The sequence below is a fragment of the Pan paniscus genome, chromosome 10, assembly GCF_029289425.2.
Source record: "Pan paniscus chromosome 10, NHGRI_mPanPan1-v2.0_pri, whole genome shotgun sequence".
NCBI lineage: Eukaryota > Metazoa > Chordata > Mammalia > Primates > Hominidae > Pan > Pan paniscus.
This window is the reverse complement of record NC_073259.2, coordinates 124,119,359-124,144,874: the sequence shown is the minus strand read 5'-3', so window position 1 is coordinate 124,144,874 and position 25,516 is coordinate 124,119,359. Positions and strand designations below refer to the sequence as shown.

At 37.6% G+C, this 25,516-nt stretch overlaps 1 protein-coding gene and 1 non-coding gene across 4 annotated transcripts in view; one reads left to right on the top strand and one right to left on the bottom strand.

Annotated features, from left to right (window-relative positions):
- Positions 1 to 25,516, top strand: part of MED13L (mediator complex subunit 13L) — a 319,479-nt gene that overhangs the window by 190,488 nt on the left and 103,475 nt on the right. The window lies entirely within an intron of this gene.
- LOC112436724 (U6 spliceosomal RNA) lies at positions 3,863 to 3,969 on the bottom strand. Its single transcript, XR_003025430.1, has one exon. It is a non-coding gene; the product is annotated as a U6 spliceosomal RNA (small nuclear RNA).

Here is a 25,516-nt window from a genome sequence, read left to right as displayed (position 1 = left end):
CTAGCACTTTGGGAGGCCGAGACAGGCAGATCACTTGAGGTCGGGAGTTTGAGACCAGCCTGACCAACATGGAGAAACTCCGTCTCTACTAAAAATACAAAATTAGCTGGGCGTGGTGGTGCAAGTCTGTAATCCCAGCTAGTCAGGAGGCTGAGGCAGGAGAATCGCTTGAACCCGGGAGGCGGAGGTTGCAGTGAGCTGAGATCCCACTGTTGCATTCAAGCCTGGGCAACAAGAGTGAGACTCTGTCTCAAAAAAAAAAAAAAAAGAATTATCGTGGAAAACTGCTAAATTAAAATACTACATTTTACGGAAACTGTGGAGCTGCCTCCTTGATAGAATGTTAGGTCTGTTTTTGTTGTCTTCTGCCTATGTCTCTTGACTTGTAGTTTCTTTTGTTTCAAATCACTCTGCCCTTGTATATACTTTGGTTAGACTACTTTTGGTGAAGCACTCTCCAATAGAAGAACATAATGTGGTGTCAGTTGTGTAGGGATCGCCCAAGCGTTGTCTAGCATTTCTGCTCCCCAGCAGAAGCCATTTTATCCAGCCAGAGTTGCCCTTCACAGTTCTAGCATAGTCTAAACTCATTTTCCCATTGTTCGTATTCTTTCTCTCCCACCCACTCTGTCTTCCCTGGCAATTCAAGTTAAATTCCATCTCTCTTCTTTGAGTTGCTCCCTGAAGTAACATTTCTGTTTCTTCTGGCATTTTACCTCTAAATTTATCAATAACATGTTTATTCTGCTGTTCTTAATGTCGTGTGTGTGTGTGTGTGTGTGAGTGATTTTAATCTTCTCTTGAATTCATACTATAGAAGATGAGAATTTAGTCTTTCTCCTTTCCCCATTCCTACATTACTCCTAAATTGAATCTTTAATATAAAATCATTTATTTTAGTTTCCAGTGTACATCATAATTTTACCTTTTTTTCTACTCAGGATCTATAATTCCCAGCACAAAAGGTTGGGTTAAACTGAATAGGACATACTTTTCCTTTGTAAATCTATTTCATATGCTTTAGGATCAAAATGGTAAATGAGGTTTGAAAAGTAATCTAACATAAAACAAAAATTGAATTATGTCATTAAAATAGAAATAGTCTCTTCACCATTCTTATCTTGATGTTAAAAGATGATCTTTTAAACTATTTTAATTGGGTTGAGATCTTTGATTCTTATAATTATTGGTTTTGTATGGTTATTTATCAGTGTTATTCATTATTGAGTGGTTTGTTCAAGTTTGAGCAATTGGGCTGTTTGTGCCCCTTATTTTACCATGAGTATTTTTAAATAGAAAGCCTACAGTACTGTTGGACTTTGTGCCCTGTCATGCTGGATTGTGAATTGCAATTCTTGTAGTAGAAATAGCCTCAACACATTTTGAGATCTTAAACGTGCTTCATATATAAAGTAGGAATTTGCACACAGAGGACCCTAGAGGGAACATTGTTAGGCAACATTTCAGGGATAATTATGTACTCTTGAAATTGAGTAGTATTGTTTCTTTAGTGTTAACTGTTATTGAGAATGTAGAAAAATAAACGGACATCGCAGTATATATAATTGAAAACAGTTGGCTAAAAGTATGTCCATGTTAACTGAGATTTTAAAAAAATGACTACATATATAGGAGGTACTTATCACTAAAAGGGAATTGGGCTGTTGGCTGGTAAATTTTGGGATTTGTCTCTGTGATTTAAAACATCAATTTCAGTGTAGCATGTCATCTCCACACCTTCCTTTCTACTTCTTTTTTTTTTTTTTTTTTGACGACAGAGTCCTGCTCTGTCACCCAGGCTGGAGACTGGTGGCTCACTGCAACCTCCGCCTCTTGGGTTCAAGCAATTGTCCTGCTTCAGCCTCCTGAGTAGCTGGGATTACAGGTGCATGCCACCACTCCCGGCTAATTTTTGTATTTTAGAATTTAAGCTTTATATCAGAAAATAGTTCACCTCTTTCAAATAACTTTTTTCTGCTAATGATTTGTTGTGTTCTTGAATAAATAATATTTCTGGGCTTTAATTTCACGATTGAAATATCACACTCAACTGGAATTCTTCAGTGAAAGAAACAAGACATTATGATCTCTCTTAACAATATGTGAAAATAGAAAAATTGGGATTGTATATACTTTTACGTTTGCAGCTTTACCTGCAGCCCTCCATTTACCCCTTCTCTGAGAGCATATACTACTGACTTGAACACGAGTATGCTCAGGTAGTAGAATGAATATGTACTGTCGTGCATTATTCCTTGATCATTTCAAGCATGTTTTGTAGGTTCAAAAAGGTAAGTTACCAAAGGACACTTTAAGAGTGGAAAGGCTCACCCTTTTCCCCATCCCTTAGAAACACATGGTGCTAAAAATACCCAGTAAAAAATTGATGAAATCATGAAGTACATTTCAAACTAGAGGATTCTTCCTTTGAGGAATATTACACTGGTAAGTTTGAACATGGCTCAGTGTTTGAAGTACAATACAAGGTATGCTCTATAGATGATGCAGAACCAAGAGTTCTGTATTTGTGCTTTGACTTGCTATAAAATTCAAGCATTACATGTTTCAGAGCTCTCTTAATTCTTCTGGCTACATCATTGTGTAGTCTTCATTTGAGACATTGGCATCCTCTATATTTGATCTCCTTTAACTAAGGAGGAATGCAGTACCACTCGTAACTCCTTTGAACACGTCAGGCATTTTCAGAATCAGTTGAAGGTACTGAGGGACCAAATTGTAACTGAGGCTAGGGTGATGCCAGGTGAAGGGAGGCAGAGGAACAGGGGCCAGTTTTCCTGACCCACATGATAAATGCTCAGAATTCTAAATTTTTAGCCCAAGAATTATGACTTTTTGTACGTGCAGCGTTTTCAGGAAGTGATGAACATATGCATTATTACGAGTTTTCCTGATGGATCTGAATTTGCCAACCAGTAGCCTGCTCCTCTGAAAATAAATGACAGAAGTTTCAGACTTTATTGTAACTCCCATTCTTAATTATACTCTTAGTGTGCATAATCAAACTGGTCTACTCACCATATGCTATGTTTCTGCTTCTGTGCTTTTCGTTTCTAAACCCTGAGTAGGGATGATGTCCACTTTGTTGCGCAGGTGTTTTTTTTGTTTTTTGTTTTTTTCTCGAGACAGTCTCGCTCTGTCTTCCAGGCTGAAGTGCAGTGACACGATTTTGACTCACTGCAGCCTCCATGCCGGGTTCAAGTGATCCTCATGCCTCAGCCTCCTGAGTAGCTGGGATTATAGGCATGTACCACCACGCCTGGCTAATTTTTGTATTGTTAGTAGAGACAGTTTCGCCAGATGGCCAGGCTGGTCTCGAACTCCTGGCCTCAAGTGATCTACCCAACTTGGCCTCCCAAAGTGCTGGGATTACAGGTATGAGCCACCACGCCTGGCCTGCACAAGATTAAATGAGATAATAAATGTAAATGACTGAATGAATGACTAGATAAATCTTTGAAAGCCTGTTTCATAAATTTTTCTTGGTTCTCATAGTACCTTATGCAGTTTTCTGAATCAAACCTATCAACTTGTCAAAATTAAAGGATCCTAATTTAGGGATAGTAGTGTGTAACATTTTATTATTCCTCTTTCAAATCATTTGATGTTGTTTACATGTATTCAGGTCCTTTGTTCTATAAATCATTCATTAAAAGCAGATGCTGGAACTCCCATAACATTCCCTCCCTCAGACCAAATGTTTTCAGAGGGTTGACTTTGGTCTTATATTCATATGTAGTTGTAAAGAGGCCTGTTGACTATTAGGACCCACTACAAGTGTGGTAGTCCATTTTCAATATTTCACACATAATATGGAGTTCTTTTTTTTTCTTTTTATAATTTTAAAAATGTGGATTGCTTCATGAATTTGCATGTCATCGTTGTGCAGGGGCCATGTTAATCTTTTCTGTAGGGTTCCAATTTTTGTGTATATGCTTCTGAAGCGAACAAGAGGAAGTTCTAAGTAGTGCTGAGCCAAGTATCTTTAATAGTAAGATGAGAGAGCAACTCTGGGTAATAACGGAGGCAGCCTAGGTGAAAAGCGACCCAGGCAGAAGTGGATCCAGAGTCAGTTATCAGGTGAGGAAAGAAGCAAGTTCCTTACAAACCACCAACACTTCTATATATTTTTTCTCATTTGGATGGACATGATTCAACACATGTAGAGACATATTTACTCATTTGCTTTTTACTTTGCTTGCTCCTCACCTGTTCCTCGTAAGTATACCCCCAAAAGTGAAAGTTTTTCCCCTTCTTAGGCACTTGTCACTTCTGTAGCTTGAAATGAAAAGAGTGATCTAGATAAGAATGTTTGACATGAAGTAAAGAAAATTAGAAAGAATAAGTGGAAAATTGGGAGTAAAATAAGTTGTTATCTCTATATTTAGTTTACTGGCATAGTCTGTCATTGGAAGTAACTAATTATACAAATATTGCCATTTATTCTTTTGTCCTTAGCCTTCTATTTAATGAAGTACTAAAATGTTTCTTTGGAGGGAATTTAATTCTATATCACTCACTCATTCACTTTTTAAAATTTCATTAATAGCACTTTAAAAAAAAGAATGTATTCATAGATCATCCCAAACATTTAAACAAGTCTATTGTGTATTTTTCTGATTATAAAAGGATTGAATGCATTTATTATTTTTTTGAGACAGGGTCTCATTCTGCTGCCCAGGTTGGAGTGCAGTGGCAGGATCACAGCTCACTGCAGCCTCAACTTTCTGGGCTCAGGTGATCCTTCCACCTCAAATCACATCAGTAGCTGGGACTATAGGCATGTGCCACCATGCCTGGCTAATTTTTGTATTTTTTGTAGAGACAGGGTCTCATCATGTTTCCCGGGCTGGTCTCAAACTCAAGTGCCTTGGCCTTCCAAAGTGCTGGGATTACAGATGTGTGCCACTGTGCCCAGCCTGAATATATTTATTAAATGTTAGAAAATGTTGAAAACCACATAGACTTATAAGATAGTTGAATTATATTCTAACATATAGGTATATCCACTATTTTAATACAGGAGTATGTGTAGAATCTTTTTTTATGCTATATGTATTCTTACACATACATTCCTCCAAAGTACTTGGTAGTTAGTGAAATCTTTAAATTTTGGCTTTTAAAAATAGTTATTTCTAGATATACTAGAAAAGGACTTCAGCATCCTAAAGTACAGTTTACAAAAAGACAAAATTAGCATCGTAATGCAAATATAAAACAAATAATTGCCAAACATTTTCATAACTCTTTAATTAGTGAGGGAACAGGTATGATGTTAAAAGCAGTTTAAGGAGCATTAGACTAGTTAGGACTTTATAGGAAATGTATAAAAGAATGTAAGGATAAGATTGCTGAGTTAGTTACAAAAGTGGTTAATGTCCTGAGGAGTGCAAGCCATAATAGGGGCTCTCTCTTTGTCAGGACGGAAACTGTTTCTACTGTCCACAAATATACAAATTAATGTAAAACCTCACTAAATTTGTGACCTTTAAAGAACAGTGAAATGTGGATTGTGCAAAGTATGTTCCCTTAAATCAGAAGTTCCTGAACTTTATTGTTTTTATAGTGCCCTAGGAATACCTTCGTATTCCTATAGGCCAAAAGAAATACCTAACCGTTCTAGTTACTAAGTACAAATAATAAGTATTTATGTACTGATAACTTAGTAACTGTTTCAACAAATAATGCACATACTACAGTGAAACAATAAAATTTATTCTTAAATAGCTGCAGTTGCTTGTTAACAGGATGTATATGCCTGGTGAGCACTGCACAACTCAAACCAAAGAATCAGGCTGGAAATCACTACTGTTATTTTCTATCTGCATTGATTTTACTTTGTATCACAGCTACCACGGAAAAAACGTTTCACAAATATTTGACTTCATTGAAGGTAAGGTAGTACAGTCTAATACTGAAACTGTGAACTTGAGCTAGTAGTTTGCATGTTCTCTGACAAATGTTACTTTGATTTCCTAAAAAATTGAGAATGTCCTATAGTAGTACCCTTGTGAATTTGCTGTAGTGTTCTGGGGTGCTTTGGTACATGGTTTGGGAACCTGAGGGCTACATGATCCTCAGATGTGCCTTTCTCTCTATATGGCATTGAAAGGACAAGCTGTCCTGCTTTCACCTTATTTCAAACTTTTGAATAAAATTTCTTAAGTATCTTGGGGAACTTCTAATTGTTATAGTTATTTTTGTCACATTTTTATTTTAAATTGCATGCTGGATGATGTTAGTCTCACTGATTGTCCAAGTATATTATCTACTCTGTTTATCCAAACCCTGCCAAGTATATAAAGAAGGTCAGCCCCTTGTGCCCAATTGTTCTTGTTGACTAATTGATCATGCCACTGTGTTGCACTCAAGTTATAATATAGCACAAGGGTGTCCAACCTTTTGGCTTCCCTGGGCCATATTGGAAGAAGAAGAATTGTCTTGGGCCATACATGAAATATACTAGCACTAATGGTAGCTAATGAGCTAAAAAAAAAAAAAAAAAAACTCAAATGTTTTAAGAAAGTTTATGAATTTGTGTTGGGTTGCATTCAAAGCTGTTCTGGGCCACATGCGGCCCATGGTTTACGGGTTGGACAAGCTTGGTATAGCTTATTCTATAACTTTCGGATCTCAGAACACCTGTTAACAAAACTGAGGACCCCAGGATGCTTTTGTTTATGTGGATTCTTATCAATATTTATGATAAAATATTCAAATGGAGGAAATTTGGAAGGCTGAGGCTGGTGAATCGCTTGAGCCCAGGAATTCGAGACCAGCCTAGGCAACATGGTAAAACCCTGTCTCTACAAAAAGAATACCAATATTAGCCGTGGTGGTACACGCTTGTAGTCCCAGCTACTTGAGGAGCTGAGGCAGGAGGATCGCTTGAGCCCACGAGGTCAAGGCTGCAATGAGTGATGATCACGCCACTGTACTCCAGCCTGGGTGACAGAGACCCTGTCGCAAAAAAATAATTAATAATAATAAAATGAATAAAAAGGCTGGGTGCGACAGCTCATGCTCGTAATCTGAGCCCTTTGGGAGGCCAAGGCAGGAGAATCCCTTGAGCCTAGGAGTTCGAGACCAGCCTGAGCAATATAGTGAGACCCCCCCTCCCCCATCTGCAAAAGGTTAAAGTTAGCTGGGCATGGTGGTGTGTACCTGTAGTCCCAGCTACTTGGGAGGCTGAGGTGGGAGGACTGCTTGATCCTGGGAGATTGAGGCTGCAGTGAGCTATAATTATACCACTGCCAGTCTGGGTGACAGAGCGAGACCATCTCAAAAAAACCCACCACCACCACCACCAAATAAAACTGAGGAAAGTTATGTCTGACTTTTAAAATAATAATAATAATAAACCCACTGCATGTTAACATAAATGATTATATTTTAACTAAAATGACTATATTTTAAAACAATGTATTAAGAATAATGGCACCGTTTTTGCAAATTTCTTTAATATCTGGCTTAAGTGAATACAGCTGTGTTGTAGTCTTTTGACGTCACAATTCCATGTAGCCTCTGGAAAACTCCACTGTACGCTTGGAGAAAGAGTGAAAAAGATAAATAATATCTTGATGTCATTCTGAAATAGTTTTGACCTGCTGCCTGCTTGGAGTGGAGTTTTATATTCTTTTTAAAATTTTTAGTCTTTTTTAAATTCTTTTTCTTTTGCTCTAGGATACATATCGTGAGATTTTATATTCTTAGACAATTTCAAAGTAGATGTGGTTTGTATGCATTTTACTTTTAGGAGGGGCAGGTGAACTTTTATTGTAAAGGACCAGATAATTAGTATTTTTGGTTTTGTAGGGTATATGGGCTCTGGCAAATCTAGTCAGGTCTCACATTGTACTGAGAAAGCAGCCATAGATGATATGTAAGCAAAGAGGCATAGGTTGTTCCAATAAAGCTTTATTTACAAGAAATGGGTGGCAGGATGTAATTTGCCTTGGGGTTATAATTTGCTGAACTCTGGTCTTAAGAGGGATATTAGTGTTCAGAGAAGTTAAGTCATAAGCTGAGAACCACGCATCTACAAAGTCTAGGATCTTGGATTTAAATTCAGGCCTTTCTAGGTTCATAACCACTATTTTTTCAGTTATTTATTCTGCTTTCACTAATAAAGTTAATGTTTATAATCATATGTAGAAATGATTATGTAGAAATTATATGTAGAAATTAAATTATATGTAGAAATGATTATGAATTATAAAGTGTTAAAATAATTTATCTCTTTACAAAATTGCATAGAGACTGGCATTTAGAATTACCCAAGAAATGATTGGATGAGTGTTTGAGTCTTTATCATAATAATTCATATGCACAGCAGAGCATTTTAATTGTTTTTCTTCCTTCTTCTTTTTTTTTTTTTTTTTTTTTTTTGAGACAGAGTCTTACTCTGTCGCCCAGGCTGGAGTGCAGTGGTGTGATCTCAGCTCAGCAACCTCTGACTCCCGGGTTCAAGCAATTCTTGTGCCTCAGCCTCCTGAGTAGCTGGGATTACAGTTAGTTGCCACCATGCCCGGCTAATGTTTTGTATTTTTAGTAGAGACCATCTTGGCCAGGCTGGTCTTGAGCTCCTGACCGTAAGTGATCTACACGCCTCGGCCTCCCAAAGTGTTGGGATTACAGGCGTGAGCCACAGTGCCCAGCAAATTATTTTATTAATTTACTAAAATATGTATACCTAAAATATGTTTTCCTTTCAATAGATAAGCGCTCTGTCCTATTTAAGTTATTTGGAATTGAAAATACATGTATATGGTACAAAATTTAGCAGCACCAAATGGTATAGGGTGAGAAAGTAAGTCTTCTATATCCACTGCCTGGCCACCCAGTTTTTCTTCTAGTGTTAATCCCTATTACCAGTTCATTTCCATCCTTTCAGAGATTAGTCTGTGCATATGTACACAAATACATATGTGTGTATTCTCTTTCTTATACAGATAGTATATCCAGTGGTATACATAACTCTGCCCATTGTTCCATTCCTTTATTTTTACTTAACAGTTATGACATTCAGTCCAAGTATATGCATATATGACTGTCAACTGAATATAAAGAAGATACTTTATATTCACTGTAAATACTTGTTCTACCTTATTTACTGATTTCCTAATACATTTGTTTTGTTATCTATATTCTGTGAGTAGCTCTTCTTAACAGTAGTTTTTCACAAAGAAAAATGATCTTGCTTTGGCCATTAGTGGGCATGAGTAAAATAACTTTCCGAAGTCCTGCCGAGGAACTCAGTATTATTATGAAGATAAGACGTAAGCATTTAAAGCCATTAGAGGTAAGACACTGTTATAATTAGTATCTTGATCTGTTAAATAGATGATAAGAAGTAAAGGTGAAAACAGGTAGATACTGATAGGGGCTCTAGTAACGAAGAGATATTTATGAAGTTAAAGTGGGCTTTGACAAGCCTGTAAGGTTTGGATGCCTTGGGGTGGAATCAAGAGGAGGGAAGCAGCAGTAAGACAGACACATGTCACCGTGGTGTCTCAAGGAAAGACTGCACTGACTGGAGAGGAAAGTGCTTGCTTAGCAGCCGTGGAAGATATGAAGAGGTTGCCCTAAAAATATGACTCCTGAGACCCAGAGAGTAGCAGAGACATTATTTTATGTCCATTTGTGCTCTGCCCTTTGGGCCCAAGATGTATAAAAGATGGTGAATTGCTTTCCCAAATTGGCAGTAATGACTGAAAAATTGGGATAGTTGCTTGTTAGAATTATGTGATTCCAGGGCTACAGATAAACATGGTCTTGATACTTAAAGATTAAAAAAATAGCTTTAAAAAACCCTCAAAAACAAGCCTTCTTTTGGGGGCTTAGTTCAGACTTGTCACAATATTATGGTGATTCATACATAACTTCTCCCAATTGCTCTTGACCCCTTGCTTCTGCAGAATTCATTAATGTGCCCTGGGACTGTTTTTAGTGAGTGCGTTTTGTAGTTTTTGGTTTTTATTTTGTTTTGTTTGTAAGGCAAAGCCTCGCTCTGTCACTCACGCTGGAGCGCAATAGTGTGATGATAGCTCTCTGCAGCCTCCAACTCCTGGGCTCAAGCAGTCCTCCTCCCTCAGCCTCCTGAGTAACAGAGACTGCAGGTGTGTGCCACTGTGCCCAGCTAATTTGTGTATTTATTGTAGAGATAGAGTCCTACTATGTTGTCCAGGCCAGTGTTGAATTCCTGGTCTCAAGCAGTCCTCTGTTATCAGCCTCCCAATGTGCTGGGATTACAGGCATGAGCCACCATGCTTGGCCCCCATTAAGTGCCTTTTGTATTATTTTATTGTGTCCCCTGCCAAGGATTTTAGCACTTAAAAAATCTTCTGGCTCCAATGGCTCCTGTTAATTTTTTGAGGCTAGAGTGTATCTCACACTACTGCAATTGAGAAACACCTGAAACCTATTATAGCATACTCTTTATGGTACTATCTGGTGCCACTATAGCTTCTCTGGATGGATTAGATCACTTGGCATCTTCTTCAAACTTTAAGGGAAGGAGCCAGAAGAAAGGAAGTCTATTTCCTGGAGCTTGCAGGTCTAGATATGTACTCAAAGACAAATTGAAATGGCAGGATCAAAAGCTACAACATGAAGATGTTCAGTAGCACAGCTTCAAGTTGGAAGGAAAAGGAACTATTATTTGTAAGTCAGGACTAGCATTTTTTGAGATACTGTGCTAATAAATGCTTTACATAAATTATTTCCAGTGTTCACTACATACCTGGTGCTTTGTGTTATTTTCTTTGGTTTTACAGCTGAGGAAATGGAGTCCTAGGGAGTCATATTACACAGATCTAGAAAGTGCTGAGAACACGTTTTAAAGGAGAAGGGCAGGACGTTTATGCAAACTGCTTGTACAGTCTTTATGTCTTGTTATCCCCCACAGTAGCCTTGTGAGATTAAGTGGTAGTAGTAGTAGTGATACTCCTAATTTTAGTTAAAGGAATTGAGATACATGGGGATAAATAACTTGACCAAGGTCACACTGCAAAGGGGCAGCTGCTAGAACAGTCTGATTCCAAGTTGCTTGCACTTAGTCTTAGCAAAGAAATAATAAATACCATATTTCCCCCCAAAATGAAAAAGGTAAGATATAGTGGTTTAATGTTAAGTGTGAGATATTAAAGAAGAAACAAAAAACAGTGGTCATTCATTTTTTTAGCCTCTGGGTTAGAAAGTTTAATGGCAAACAGTGGAAAAACTATTTGTGGAGACCAGACACTGTAGAGTCTTCTAGGCTTTGAAGAAGATTCCTAATCCTGTTTTTGTTTTAAATGAACCTTGCTTGCGCAATAAAGCTCCAAGCAGGGTATTTAAATACATATTTAGGAAGAGGAAAATGGTTTCCATCCTTACACATTCTCTGAATTTATATGCAGTGGTCTGCATACTTGCCCTAAGGGGCTAAGCTGGATGCTGTTCTGTCAAGGGCACCCTTGTAGTCACATGGTCTGTGCCTTCCTCTAGAGCTGTCAAACTGAAAAGTTTTAGTATAATCAGGTGTGTCCAATCAATTTGAGTCTTAGGGTCAAAAGGATAGAGAACAGGAGTATGGAATAGTGAGGCTTTCTCTCTGCCTCTTGAAGGTTTGCCTGAATATTCAGTGACTGGTGCTTAATAGTAAATCAGAAGATACAATTTGCTTTGGAGGACAGATACATTTCTTTGTAACATTTAGCCAAACTTAGAGTTATGGAAGAAAAAGTGTCATTTTTTCCCCTCCTTTATTCATTTTGTCTATTAGGTGACATAAAAGAAGAAGTATTCTTTTAAAACTTAAAAATTGGGCGTATTTTAAATGTTAAAGAAAACTTTGAGTTTTTTGTTGTTGTTTTGAGGCAGAGTCTCACTCTGTCACCCAGGCTAGAGTGCAGTGGCAAGATCTTGGCTTACTGCAACCTCTGCTTCCTGGGTTCAAGGAATTCTCCTGCTTCAGCCTCCCAAGTAGCTGGGACTACAGGCTTGCACCACCACCCCCGGCTACTTTTTGTGTTTTTAGTAGAGATGGGGTTTTGCCATGTTGGCCAGGTTGGTCTCGAACTCCTGAGCTCAACTGATCCACTTGCCTTGGTGTCCCAAAGTGCTAGGATTACAGGCATGAGCCACCATGCCCAGCCAGACTTCAAGTTTTAATGTTTAACAGTATGTTTTATTTAAGGTATGGGATTGGGGAGAAAACTGCAATAGAGAAATACATATTAATAATAAATCGTGAAAAAACGGCTTTGATAACCACATGACCCTGTTAGTCACATAAAGCTGTGAAGAAAAATGCAGTGATACATCTTATTCTTCTCTGATGCAGGATGAATCTTAAGTTGAAAAGAGTTAATTTCATGCATTCAGATCCATCATTAGGGAGATCAGTAATTGAATTCGTATTTAGAGAAAGAAGGTATGATCCATCACTCATTTAGGAAACGGAAGATAATATCATCCCTCCTACTAGAGGTGTAATTTATGTGTTTTAGAAGATTTCAAAAATTTAGTTACTGACATATGTTTGGAAAGCATTCTAATAAAATCAGCTCAGGTCAAGGGTTGAACATGTACTTATTTACCTTCCTCAATAATAGATTTTGGGTTTTCACCAAGTTTATCTTTTATCTGTTCTCTCCTTTTCTTCAGCAAATTAAGCATTTCCAGAACTCTGACAGTATTTTTTACTATCAATTATTTTGATTACAGAGAAATTAATTTCTACCCTCTTTTACATTCATTTAGTTCTTGTTCTTCTTTCAGTGTTTGATGAATGCACTGAACGATTGAATGAGAGAATAGTAACCTAAGACCAGTAATATAACATTGAGTCCATTGGGATGGTGGCAACAGTGTAGTTTCCTTCTTGTTTTCATAAGAGAGCTAGCATGTTGGAACTCAAATAGACTTCCCAAGCTTACAGAGCTAACTGGAGCCAGACTAGAAAGAAGTCTTTTCTGTCCTTTTCTAGTTCAGTAGAAAGAACTTTCTGCTATGTTGCATTGCCTTCCATGATTTAAGTACTTTTTTTAAAAATTAGAGTTTAAAAATTATAAAAATAATACATACCCATGGAAGAATTAGGCAGTGTAAGAGACTGCACGTTGAGAAACAGAAGTCACATTCTTTACCTTCTGTTTCCCCTTTTCACCAGACATATTCACAATGAATGGTCTCTAATATATTCTTTCAGAATATTCTCACATTTTATCCACATACAAGTAATTTCACTTATAATCTACCATAGTATTAAGCAGAATTAAATACTTAAAGTTTTAATTCAAATTCCTAGTATCCAAGTGTGGACTTTCAAATGAATCAATGCTATTTTTTAACAAACGAACCTAATTTGTTTTGTTACTGGAGTTAGAAGGACTTGTGAGGTAAGATTGCCCATCTATAATAAGTAAGAGGTTGAATGATTTGCATAAAGCACTACAGTATTTAATTCACTAAGTGATTCCAGTGCTTGGATTTCTGTTCTTCCCATGAATCTGTACTGCCTCTCAGTTAATTTTATTGACTTCACAAAAGTGAACTGTGGGCCTGGCACGGTGGCTTAACAAGGAGTTCAAGACCAGCCTGGCCAACATGGTGAAACCCTGTCTCTACTAAAAATACAAAAATTAGCCGGGCATCGTGGCACGCGCCTGTGATCCCAGCTACTGAGGAGGTTTAGGCAGGAGAGTTGCTTGAACCCGGGAGGCAGAGCTTGCAGTGAGCCGAGATTGCGCCACTGCACTCTAGCCTGGGCGGCAGAGCGAGACTCCATCTCAAAAAACAAAAAACAAAAAACAAAAACTGTATTGTAAACAGGCATGTTTCATGTGTTTACTAAAGAAGTCTCTTTAGAAAATTCAGTTTGTGAACTAATACACAGCACATAGCAGGCACATGAATATTTGGATTGAAATTAGTCTAATTCTTTACCATTGTTCATCAAGAAAACCAGGGGTTTGGACCAGATCATTTTAAAGGACCTTTCCCACAATAAATGCTTATGACAATCTGAGATTCAAGCTGTTTTATCTTTGGACTCAAAAAGCAATTGTGTTCAGTGGCTGGTCCTGACTGTATTTCCCTACAGACCTGTGTCTACTTGTGTACTGTGTTATTTGGTGAACTGTAGTGCCAGGTTTCCTATTAATCCTTTTCTCCAGTTGCTTGTTGCAGTTAAAGGGAAGTTTTACAAATGTGGGAAGTTGCAAAATAGAGCCTGGATTGTTTAGGCAACATCCAATGTGAATAAAAATCTAATCCCATGCATTTCAAATCAGATGACAACTTCTGTATCCTTCAGTGAGCTAATTTATAAGCCCATAGTACTTACTTATACCAGGGTAGTATGGCTGGAAATAGGGATATGGAGCAGAAAGGGAATTTAAGTAGTGGTGTTGATGTTGTAATAGTAGTTTGAAGGAGATAGAGCATGGCCCATATAAAATAATGTTACTGGCCCAGACTGGGTGTAATGTAGTATGCTAATCAGTTATGGTGCATATACATATGTAATGTTTCTGGGAACTCCAAGGTTTTATAAAATTCCTCTAAGTAATGCTTGTTTTGTTTAATCACTAATCACATCATATGATGAAAATATTGTTTGAGGTTTAGCACTGTAGTTGAACGTAGTGCATAAATGGTCTTTAACTAGAGTATCTGCAGAATGAGAAGCCTGCTTGTTCTTCGGATGGCAAATAAAAAAAACTTGCTTAGAAAACCATTTAAGCATATAATAAAAACTAGCTCTAGCCTGATTAACATTAAGTCAAATAAGGTGTAGAAGCTGAAAACTTTTTCAGGTTAAATTGCCTGAGATACAAGGAGCTATCTCCAGACTGATTCTGAACACCGAGTTACCACAGTATTGGAGTGCTTTTTTACTAGTCTGATTGATTTGAGCTCACTCATGATTCAAAATGACAATAAAAGATGTTTAAAGGATCATTTGAAACATTAAGTGTTAATTGTTACTAGTTCAGAACATTGAAAGGTGCAAAAATAGCCTTATCTGCCCTATAAATTAGAGTAAAATAAAATAATACTAAATCAGCCTTTAGCTTCGATGGTAGGACCTAGAAAGACTTTATAATACTATCAGTGTTTGCCAATTGAACAGGGCTTGAGGGGAAGGGAGAAAGGGGCAATTTACTTGATTACTTTGTATTTTCCTCGCCTTTTATTGGCTGATGCAAGGCTTAGATTTTGAGATTGGCCTTTGGGGACAGGGGCAAAATTAATGCTAATATAATGTGTTGAAAGCGTAGATGTCTTCTAAATATGTATTAATGTAAATAGTATTGGTTCTCCCTGAAAGTTTGTTTTCATAAGAGGACTCCATATTTAGAAGCTAAAACATGTTGTGGTTGGGTAGTGCCTATTGAGTGATTTGGCCTTATCTGTACTGTGAAAGAGAATGAAGTTTAATTCCAAGGTTTGTCATTATTTAGTAATCAGTTTGTAAACATATGACTCATTTTAGAAAGTTTAAGTTTTTAAAAACATTTTAGTTGAATTTAGTCAAACGTCATCTGACTGAACTTAGTTTACGTTAAGCATAAGAAGTGGGCCGGGCGCAGTGGCTCACACCTGTAATCTCTGCACTTTGGGAGGCCGAGGTGGGCGGATCACCTGAGGTCGGGAGTTTGAGACCAGCCTGACCAACATGGAGAAACGCTGTCTCTACTAAAAATACAAAATTAGCCGGGCATGGTGGCACATGCCTATAGTCCCAGCTACTCGAGAGGCTGAGGCAGGAGAATCACTTGAATTCGGTAGGCAGAGGTGGTGGTGAGCTGAGATTGCGCCATTGCACTCCAGCCTGGGCAACAAGAGTGAAACTCTGTCTCAAACAAAACAAAACAAAACAAAAACAACAACAAAAGCAAGTGGGGAAAATTATTTATTATTTTAAAACAATTTTATGTGGAATTAATGTTTCACCTGTTTGAAGCACATTTCTTTCTTGAAACACCTTGACAGTGATTATTTCAGTTCATGAAATTTCATCAGTTTCCAAAATTGAGATAAAGAAGTCATTTATCTTAAAATTTAATATCTCAAACTACATTGAAATGTAAAGCCGATATTGAACTGCTGTCTTCTCTATATCCTGGTATTTTTCAGTTTTCTTCAATGAACATTTATTACTTTATTCATTAAAGTAATGAACTGTTGTCTTCTCTATATCCTGGTATTTTTCAGTTTTCTTCAATGAACATTTATTACTTTATTCATTAAAAATACTGATATTTTGAAAATAATAGTAAATTTTATTATCTTCTGAATCTTTGTATTAAAGTACACTTGAATATTTTCTTTCAAAAATTAATATCATTAGTTTATAATTGTAATTGAGTGCTAAATATTGATAGGACCAAAATATTAGCTGCCAATTATTTGTAAGATTCACTTAACAATGTTAAGAGAAAATCTAGGCACTCATGCTGGGAAACAGCCATTTTTGAAATAGTATGTTGATGATTTCTTCTAAATTCCTAAAGTGGTAGCATTAATTTGTATCTTTAAAGATTTCTGTGCTATGTAAATGTAATGTAGATGTACTTGTGTACTTTATATGCTGTCTCAATCAAGACCATCTTTAAGGGCCTCTAGGGTGCGGCATGCTTGTATATTATTCTGGGCATTGTGTGGTTTATCATAATTCTCATCATTATGTGAGGTGCTAGGCGAGTGTTTTAGATCCTTAGTGTGGTGCTAAAGAGCCTGAACTTTGAGGCCAGACTGCCTGCATTCGAATCTTGACTTTGCTGCTTTGTACCTTAGAGAAGTAAAAGTTATTTAACCTCTCTGTTTTAGTTCATCTGTAAAAGAGAGAATTTAGGATTATGGAGATGAAATGAGTTAATATTAAAAAGTGCTTAGGAGAGTGCCTTGACCTAGTTCATAAGTATCTGCTAATTAAATACCTCATTTAATCCTCCTAACAACCTTGAGAGATAAATGATAGCATCCCCATTTTACAGATGTTAAAAGTAAAGCTCAGAGAGATTATGTGACTTGCTAAAAGGTCAGGTAGCTATTAACGTGGATTTGGGATTTAAATTCTGGACTTTCAGAATCCAAAATGTGTGTTGGGATTACAGTTAGTTGCCTGTCTTATAATAGCTCCTGCCCTTGGACATGACCCCTGGCAGCTACTTTACCTATTTTAGCCCTTAATGAATCATGCCAAGAGTGAGAGATATTTACACTTTGTAAAACTTGAATGTAATTGTAACTGCATTTTGGTGGTTTCATTAAAAATTTTTAAAAAATACTCAAAAACCAGCAGTACAAGTTGAGTACTCTTTATCCAAAATGCTTGGGACCAGGAGTGTTTCAAATTTTGGATTTTTTTGGATTTTGAAATACTTGCAAATATATAATGAGGTATCTTGGGAATGTGACCCAGGTCTAAACATTCATTTGCATTTCCTATACATCTTACACATGTAGCCTGAAGGTAGTTTTATACAATATTTTTAGTGATTTTTGTGCATGAAACAGTTTTGACTGTTTTGGTAATGACCCATTACGTGAGATCAAGTATGGAATTTTTCATTCGTGGTGTCATGTTGGTGCTCAAAAAGTTTTGGATTTTGGACTGTTTTGGATTTGGAGTGCACTACCTGTATTAAAGAGAAAAGCAATGGACTGGTCATGGTAAATATATCAAATACTATATTCACAAAATACTACAAATGAACACATTCATTAGACCTTAATCTGTGCAAGTAATTGATAGCTAAAAAGTCAGTACCAAAGAATACTCAGTTTCAACCAGTCTTTACAAGAAACTTTATAAGAAAAGCATTCATCTGCCTAATACTTAAAAGAAATGCAAAGGGAAGCAAATGGGAAGTACAAATTAGCTTTATTAATGAAGCAAAAATAAATAAAATGAGAAAACCAAGGGTTGGTGATACTTAAAGGTACCCACATACTTACCTACCCATTGTTAATACATGTCAGTAAATCTCATCTTCCTAAACAGTGATATGTGAAGGGAGTTGGCTAGATAGCATCTACTAGGGAAATGGACAAAAGTTAGAATTGTTCTTAATGGGAAGTGAGTTCAGCCAGCCAACAAGTCTTGGTTCCACGTATCATCTTTAATAGGGCTGCTCAGGATTCTTTTGGCATTGTCTTCGATTTCTATTCCTGTTTCTGGCGTATAGACTGCTTTTATGGTCTGTTGTAGGGGAGAAGATGTTCACATTGAATGAGATAGAGGCTCTGCGTTCCTTGGGGCATGAGTTTTCTCAGACACTTTAAGGGAGGCACTGCCTTTATCATTCTCATGGCACTCGGTAATGACGTTAGTGCTGCATTCTCTTGACTACGCTGACTCTTGGATCCAGTTCATTGCCCAGGTTATAACCAGAGTTCTCAAGTTTTGAACCTTAAATGAGGGACATGCACGCCCCCCCACCCCCCGCATTAAATGTTAAGGGTGATGCCAGTGGTAGTGTATGGTTGTACACAACAAGAACAGACAGGTATTTTTACAGGTTAGAATCTTAACAGTTTCAGGGAGAGTACAGATTGGAGTCCTTAAAATATAAATTAAATGTTCAAATTTAAAACACTGACATTCTGAAAAGCACATGTAGAAAGTCAATTCAAGTTAGTAGATGGAATTCAGATTTCTTATTCTGAGAATAGCTGTTGCCAATCCTAGGGCAATAAACAGAGGCAGCAGAGGTCAGAAAACACATGTATAGGCCAGTTATTCTACCATCCTGTTTCCCACAATCTGTGTCAAGATTTTGCCATCCATACTTCGGTTTGTGCCCAATAATCCTTTAGTTGATCATTTTGGAAATCCTAAACAGTATATCAGGAGTGTTTGTATTTAAGAAGTGGTAGTGTTTGATAAATGATAATTAGTAAAATATAGCTCTACAGATATTATCAATAAATTCGTATTTAATTGGCATTTATTTTAAAAGCTCTTATTAAGAAAACTGTCCTGTTGAAATGAGCCTTGCTGTTGTGGAGATTCTTCTGGCCTGTGTTGTTCACAGTGTGCTTTGTTGTCCCATTAGTATTATCAGCTGTCAGATGCATCTGAGGCTGATTACGGCAGGCACATAGAACTTTCCAGTGCTAGATTCACGAAGAACCCCTGTACCGTGAAGCTTATGTTAGATAAAGAGGCCAGTATGCTTGCTCATTGTTGCTGCGTTTCCTGTATTTACTCAAATCTATAAGCAGAAATGGGCTTTGGTCTGAGGGTTCATACTGTATTTGTGTCAGCAATTGTGGTATCTAAAAGTGACTTAAGTGAAGTAGACTGGTTAAAGTCAAACCCTTTCACATATCATCTTTCTGTCCAACACTTTGGATAAGCTAGTGTAATTAAACAGATGAAATAAGTTGCCATGAATAATCTCTTTGTTGTCCTCTATTGAGTCTTGTTGTGTTCCAGACATTTGCTGCAAGCTTTGTATATGCGCTTACTCACAGTTCATCCTTATTTTCATTCTGTGAAGTAAGGATTGTTATGTTCATTTTATAGATGAGAATACGCAAGTGTCTGGTGCTTTTAATAGTGACTGGCATAGATAGCCATGCTACAAATCCAAGTTGGTCTGACTCTAAAATCTGTGCCTTTCACTCCTACAGCATCATTACTCTAATTAATAACTTTGGGGGGATACTTTATAAGAAATATTTGTTTCATACTTTTTTGCTTGTTTTGTCAGGTTTATCACAGATGATGATATCCAATATATAATAAATGTAATAGGGGAGATGAGGCATCTACTTTTCAGTAGCATTTATTGAGATCTAACATCTACCATTTTATTTATTTCATCCTATATTCTGATTGGGGATCTCCAAACTGTTGTGCAAAAGGTCTGTTAAAGTGCAGGGAGAAGAATATTAGAGTCTCTAGGTCTCTTGTTTGTTTCCTTTGAAAATTCCAACTTCATATATGCTTCATAACGTATATAATACATTAGTCAAATACCATACTTCATTGGTTCTAATATGTCTACAGTTGATGTATTTCTTAGATTGAATGAAATACAGAGGTACACATAGAAAATTAGAAAAATAAATATACAAATATTATGGATGTATTTTTTAATAAGAGTGTATAATAAAAATAGTTTTTACATATTTCATTTTCTCTGTTTATAATTCTCTATCTTATAGCTTTTTTTCATCTCTTGTTGATTATTTTTGATTGTGTGTCAGTATATTTCCAGTATTGCAGGGTTCACTTTGTCCTCCACAATTATTTCCACTCGCAGAAACATTCATCATTTTCTCATCACCTTCAGTTGTTAAAATCTCTTACTTTGTTGTGGTTGGTTGTACATTTCTTATTTGTAATGCTTTTGTTTGTTAAACTTAATAGAGTCAGTTATTTAAACCTTCATGAAACTAAGCATGAACCTGTCCAACTGTAGAAGATGAAGTAGCAGGTAGTGTTTGAGTGGCTGCATGTGACCGCTTTCGCCCTCTGTTGGTAGCCGGTAGAGTTGATGCGCTTTTGCTCTAGAGTTTTTTTTTTTTTTTTAATACAATTTTGAAAGTTGAAAATTCACAAGTTAGGGGTCCTCTGTATTTTGTTACAGATAAAAACTCTTATGAGATTCTGTAATTAAATGTAAAGTTCTTACATTGTTTATAATCATAGTGTTACAGGATTCTCATACTTTGAAAAATTTAACAGTATAGAAGTATATATTAGATTGGTGCAAAAGTAATTGCGGTTTTTGACATTGAAAGTAGATAAAATGCTCACACAATACCTTAAAGTAGCACAATAATGAAGTTTGAGTAGTCTTTAGAAGAACATACGATATTTAACAGCATTTTTCAAGCAAGGCTAAAGATGTGAGTCCAGTTTCATTCTCTGAATCCCATGAAAATAAATCACTCATTCTTGCTGTTTACCTGTACAAGGTGTGATACAAATGAGTTTTCTTTGCATAGAAAGTAAGTCGTTTTCTTCTCTCATAGGCCACATTAAAGAAGTATCACTCTTTATTTTTGTCTTAGCATCCTCATTGAAAAATATTAATGTTCCTCTCAATGAAAACTCTTTACCTTTTTTACTTTTGTGTGTCCAGAGTGCACATGCTTTTCACTGTAGCTGCTCCTCAGTCTTATTATTTAGAAGAAAATGGAACTCTGTGTGTGTGCACACGTGTGTGTGTATGTATGTGTGTGAGAGAGAGTCAAAGACAGACTGAATCTGACTTGATAGCTTTTACAAACGCATTTACAGTCTATCACCTTTGTCCTACTTGTGCATTCACACACAGATTCTGCAGTTATGTGCTTGTATAGCTCCTTCTCACACAAGGCAGAGCACTCTACTTAAGCAGAAAAACTACAACTGATGTACTGTTTTCTTTACTGCATTTGTCCAGTGCTGCAGTAGAGCAACTGTCATTGTTTTGCACAGTTCTGTTTTTCTTCCAAAACTGCCTGTGGCAATTTGTACTCATTCTTTATTACCCAAGGGTTTTGCAAGCAATAAAATAATGTATCTGACTACTTAATGGCCTAATGTGATTCCCTCTTTAGAGAAACAGCAAAGTAGAAGACTTCTTTGACTTTTCCTCTTCGCTGACCATGCAATATTAGGCCTCTTGGGACATGTGTTTTGATGTGCTGCCAGAATGCAGTTAGAAATCTTACTGTATTGCAATCATATTTTCTTCAGAATCTTATAAACTGTTTATAAGTAAAGCTTGGATCTGGTCAGAAGGAATATTAAGTGATCTACATGTAATCTTGCCTTGGAGGGAAATTTATTAATGTGATATCTCATATTTTACATAATTTCTTCTAATTATCTTCAGATCATATTGTAAAAAATCAATATGACACTATGATGGTGAAAGTGAAGTGGTAAAATACTTTATTTTTGCCATCTATTTATTATACTCAGCATATATATGCATATGTGTGTGTATTATTTTTGCTATCCTCCCGGTCCTTATTTAAGAGCATACCATACATGTAAATATTATTTTCAAACACATATACACACACGTACACACTGCATAATGACACCTCAGCCTACTGTGGACTCCATATATGACATAGCCCCAAAAGATTATAGTGGAGCATATGTAGAAACCTGATGTATGGCACTTGATATTGGCATTGCAGATCAAGTAAGAGGTATAATTAATATTTAATAATGTTGCTGGGACATTTGATTTTCCCTATAAAATTTTATATAAATAAAAAATATATACCATTTAGGTTTGTCTAGGTACAATCTGTGTTGTTTGTACAGCAATGAAATCACCTAGTGATGCTTTTCTTAGAAGGTACTTCCGTTGTTGCTTGACTGTATATACATATAGACACATATATTTATTTTAAAGCGGACTATATGCCACACATTGTGCTAGATGCTGGGGATGTAACAGTGGACAAAATGGATGGGGCCCTTGTCCTCATACCATTTATAGTTGAGTCATGCTCTACAATGTGGAGATTGGGTACATAATGGTGTGACGAGTCTCAGTGCCGTACCAGTGTCAGATGGAAGAGCTGGAAGGAGAAGAAGCTGCCCTTTTGGCAGTATAGTACCGTAGAAGGTTTAGTTGCTTTGTTGTGTGTTTAAGCAGTCTTCCTTGTCTGCCTTCACCAAAGTAGCTCACTGTTAGACTTGCTGAGTATTAATGAGACCCTGGGAACTCCCTTCTCCAGCTGAGACATCAAGTAAGCTGTTGTTAAAGCTTCTTGCTTTCGTTTCATACTTTCTTCCCCAGGCATCTGGGGCCCCAGATTCCAAATTTTTTAGGAACAGAGAAACTTAATCAAATTGACCTCTTTTCATAAGAAATAAGTACAGCTGGCCCTCCATATTGGTGGGTTCTGCCTCCAAGGATTCAACCAACCACAGATTGAAAATATTTTTAAAAAGTACGTCTGTACATACTCGGTTGGCTAAGTCTGAGTATGTACAGACTTTTTTCTTGTAATTATTCCCCCAATAATACAGTCTACTATTTACATAGCATCTACATTGTATTCAGTATTGTAAGTAATTTAGAGATGATCTGAAGTATGCAGGGGGATATGTGTAGGTCGTATGCAAATACTAGACTCTTTTTTTTTGAGACGGGGTCTTGTTCTGTCACCCAAGTGCAGTGGCACATTCGTGGCTCACTGCAGACTCAACCTCAAGGTTCAAGTGACCCTCCTACCTCAGCCTCCTGAGTAGCTGGGACTATAGGCATGTGCCACCACACCTGGCTAATTTTTTTATTTTTTATTTTTTGTAAAGGTGGGGTTTTGCCACATTGCCCAGGATGGTCTCCAACTCCTAGAGTCAAGCAATCCGGCCACCTCACCATCTCAAAGTGCTGGGATTATAGGCACAAACCATGCGCCCAGCCCAGACCATTTTATATAAGGCACTTACACAGATTTTGGTATCTGTGTGGGGGCCCTGGAACCAATCCCCCGTAGATACAGTGGGATGACTCTACCACTGTTTATATTTTTGTGTTAGTAATATCACAACAGTACCATAATGATACTAAGTATTAGAAAAATTTTAAAGGTGTGTATTTTGATAAACAGTTTTTTTCCTTGGAGGTAGTGGTGGTTAAAAAAGGCTTTTGCCTGATGAGTCTTAAGGCTTATAATAACCATTTATCTAGGTCAGTGAGAGTCAGTTTTGGAGGTACATAAAACTAGATTATTAATACTCGAAGGAAACAGTGGCTTAGATATCCAAACAATGCTTTTTGATTTGGTTGGTTGGTTTGTTTGAGACAGGGTCTTGTTCTGTTGCCCAGGCTGAAGTGCAGTGACATGATCACAGCTCACTGTAGCCTGGATCTCCTGGGTTCAAGGAATCCTCCCACCTCAGCCACCCAAGTGGCTGGGACTAGAGGCACAGGCTACTATGCCCAGCTAATTATTTTTATTTTTATTTTTAGTGGAAAGGAGGGCTCCCTGTGTTGCCCAGGCTGGTCTTGAACTCCTGAGTTTAAGGGATCCTCTGCACTGGCCCAAAACAATGCTTAATTTTTTTCCTCCCTCAAGCCAGTTATATATGTATTATCTACTATCAGTACAAAAAAGTGGTCTTCTGGGCTGCCCAGGGGCTAACACAGACCTTGCTCTTATGGATGAGACTGGGCGGGGAAAGAAGACAGAAATGCCCTAAATTGGATATCAAATAGCCAGCTGCTGTGCTAAGGGCCTGGGTGGGCATTGCAGAGTAAGATTGTTTTGGGCTGTGTTGAGCCTCCAAGAATGATCTTCAACTTATTTTGAGAAATAAAGTCAAAAAAGGAGGAAGAGCCAGTATTTTGGAAGAAAGCAGCAAAGACACAAAAGCATCTCCACTTGGGTACAGGACATCTTGTACTTTACAGATTTGATTGGCATAGAGAAAGCAGCTTTCAGCAAGGGTCTAAAGACCTCTGGGACTCCATGTTGTGTGCTGGTCTGTGAGGCCATCTCAGTGAAAAAAGCTTTCACTCCAACCTGGGCCGCTTTGGTGTTTTCCCCCTCTGTTTTAAAAATATACTGAGGCCGGGTGAGTTGGTCGGATCACAGGGTCAAGAGATCGAGACCATCCTGGCCAATATGGGGAAACCCTGTCTCTACTAAAAATACAAAAATTAGCTTGGTGTGGTGGCGCATGCCTGTAGTGCCAGCTACTCAGGAGGATGAGACAGGAGAATCACTTGAACCCGGGAGGTGGAGGTTGCAGTGAGCCAAGATCACGCCACTGCACGCCAGCCTGGCAACAGAGTGAGTCTCCATCTCAAAAAAAAAAAAAAAGCACAGAGAGAGAGAGAGAGACACTATTCTATTCATTTCCTATGAAGGTAATATTGTTCAATAGAAAACCAATAGAGGGAGGTTGAGGTGGGCAGATTGCTTGAGCTCAGGTGTTCGAGACAAGCCTGGCCAACATGGTGAAACACTGTCTCTACCAAAAATACAAAATATTAGCTGGTCTTGGTGATTCATGCCTATGGTCCCAGCTACTCTGTAGGTTGAGGTGGAAGGATCACTTGAGCCTGGGAGGTGGAGGTTGCAGTGAGCTGAGATTGCTCCACTGCACTCCAGCCTGGGTGTCAGAGCAAAATCCCATCTCAAAAAAACAAAAAAACTGCACTACAGGCATGCACCACCACACCCAGAAAAAAGAAAATCAATAGAAGAGAATTGATTCAAGGTATTAATGTTAGCATGTGACTGTAATAGTTCATAATTTGGATTTCGGATAGAATTTTCCTTCCTTTTTTTTTTTTTTCTTTTGATGTGGAGTCTTGCTCTGTCTCCCAGGCTGGAGTGCAGCGGCGTGATCTCCGCTCACTGCAAGCTCCGCCTCCCGGGTTCACGCCATTCTCCTGCCTCAGCCTCCCGAGTAGCTGGGACTACAGGTGCCCGCCACCATGCCTGGCTAATTTTTTGTATTTTTAAGTAGAGATGGGGTTTCACTGTGTTAGCCAGGATGGTCTCGATCTCCTGACCTCGTGATCAGCCTGCC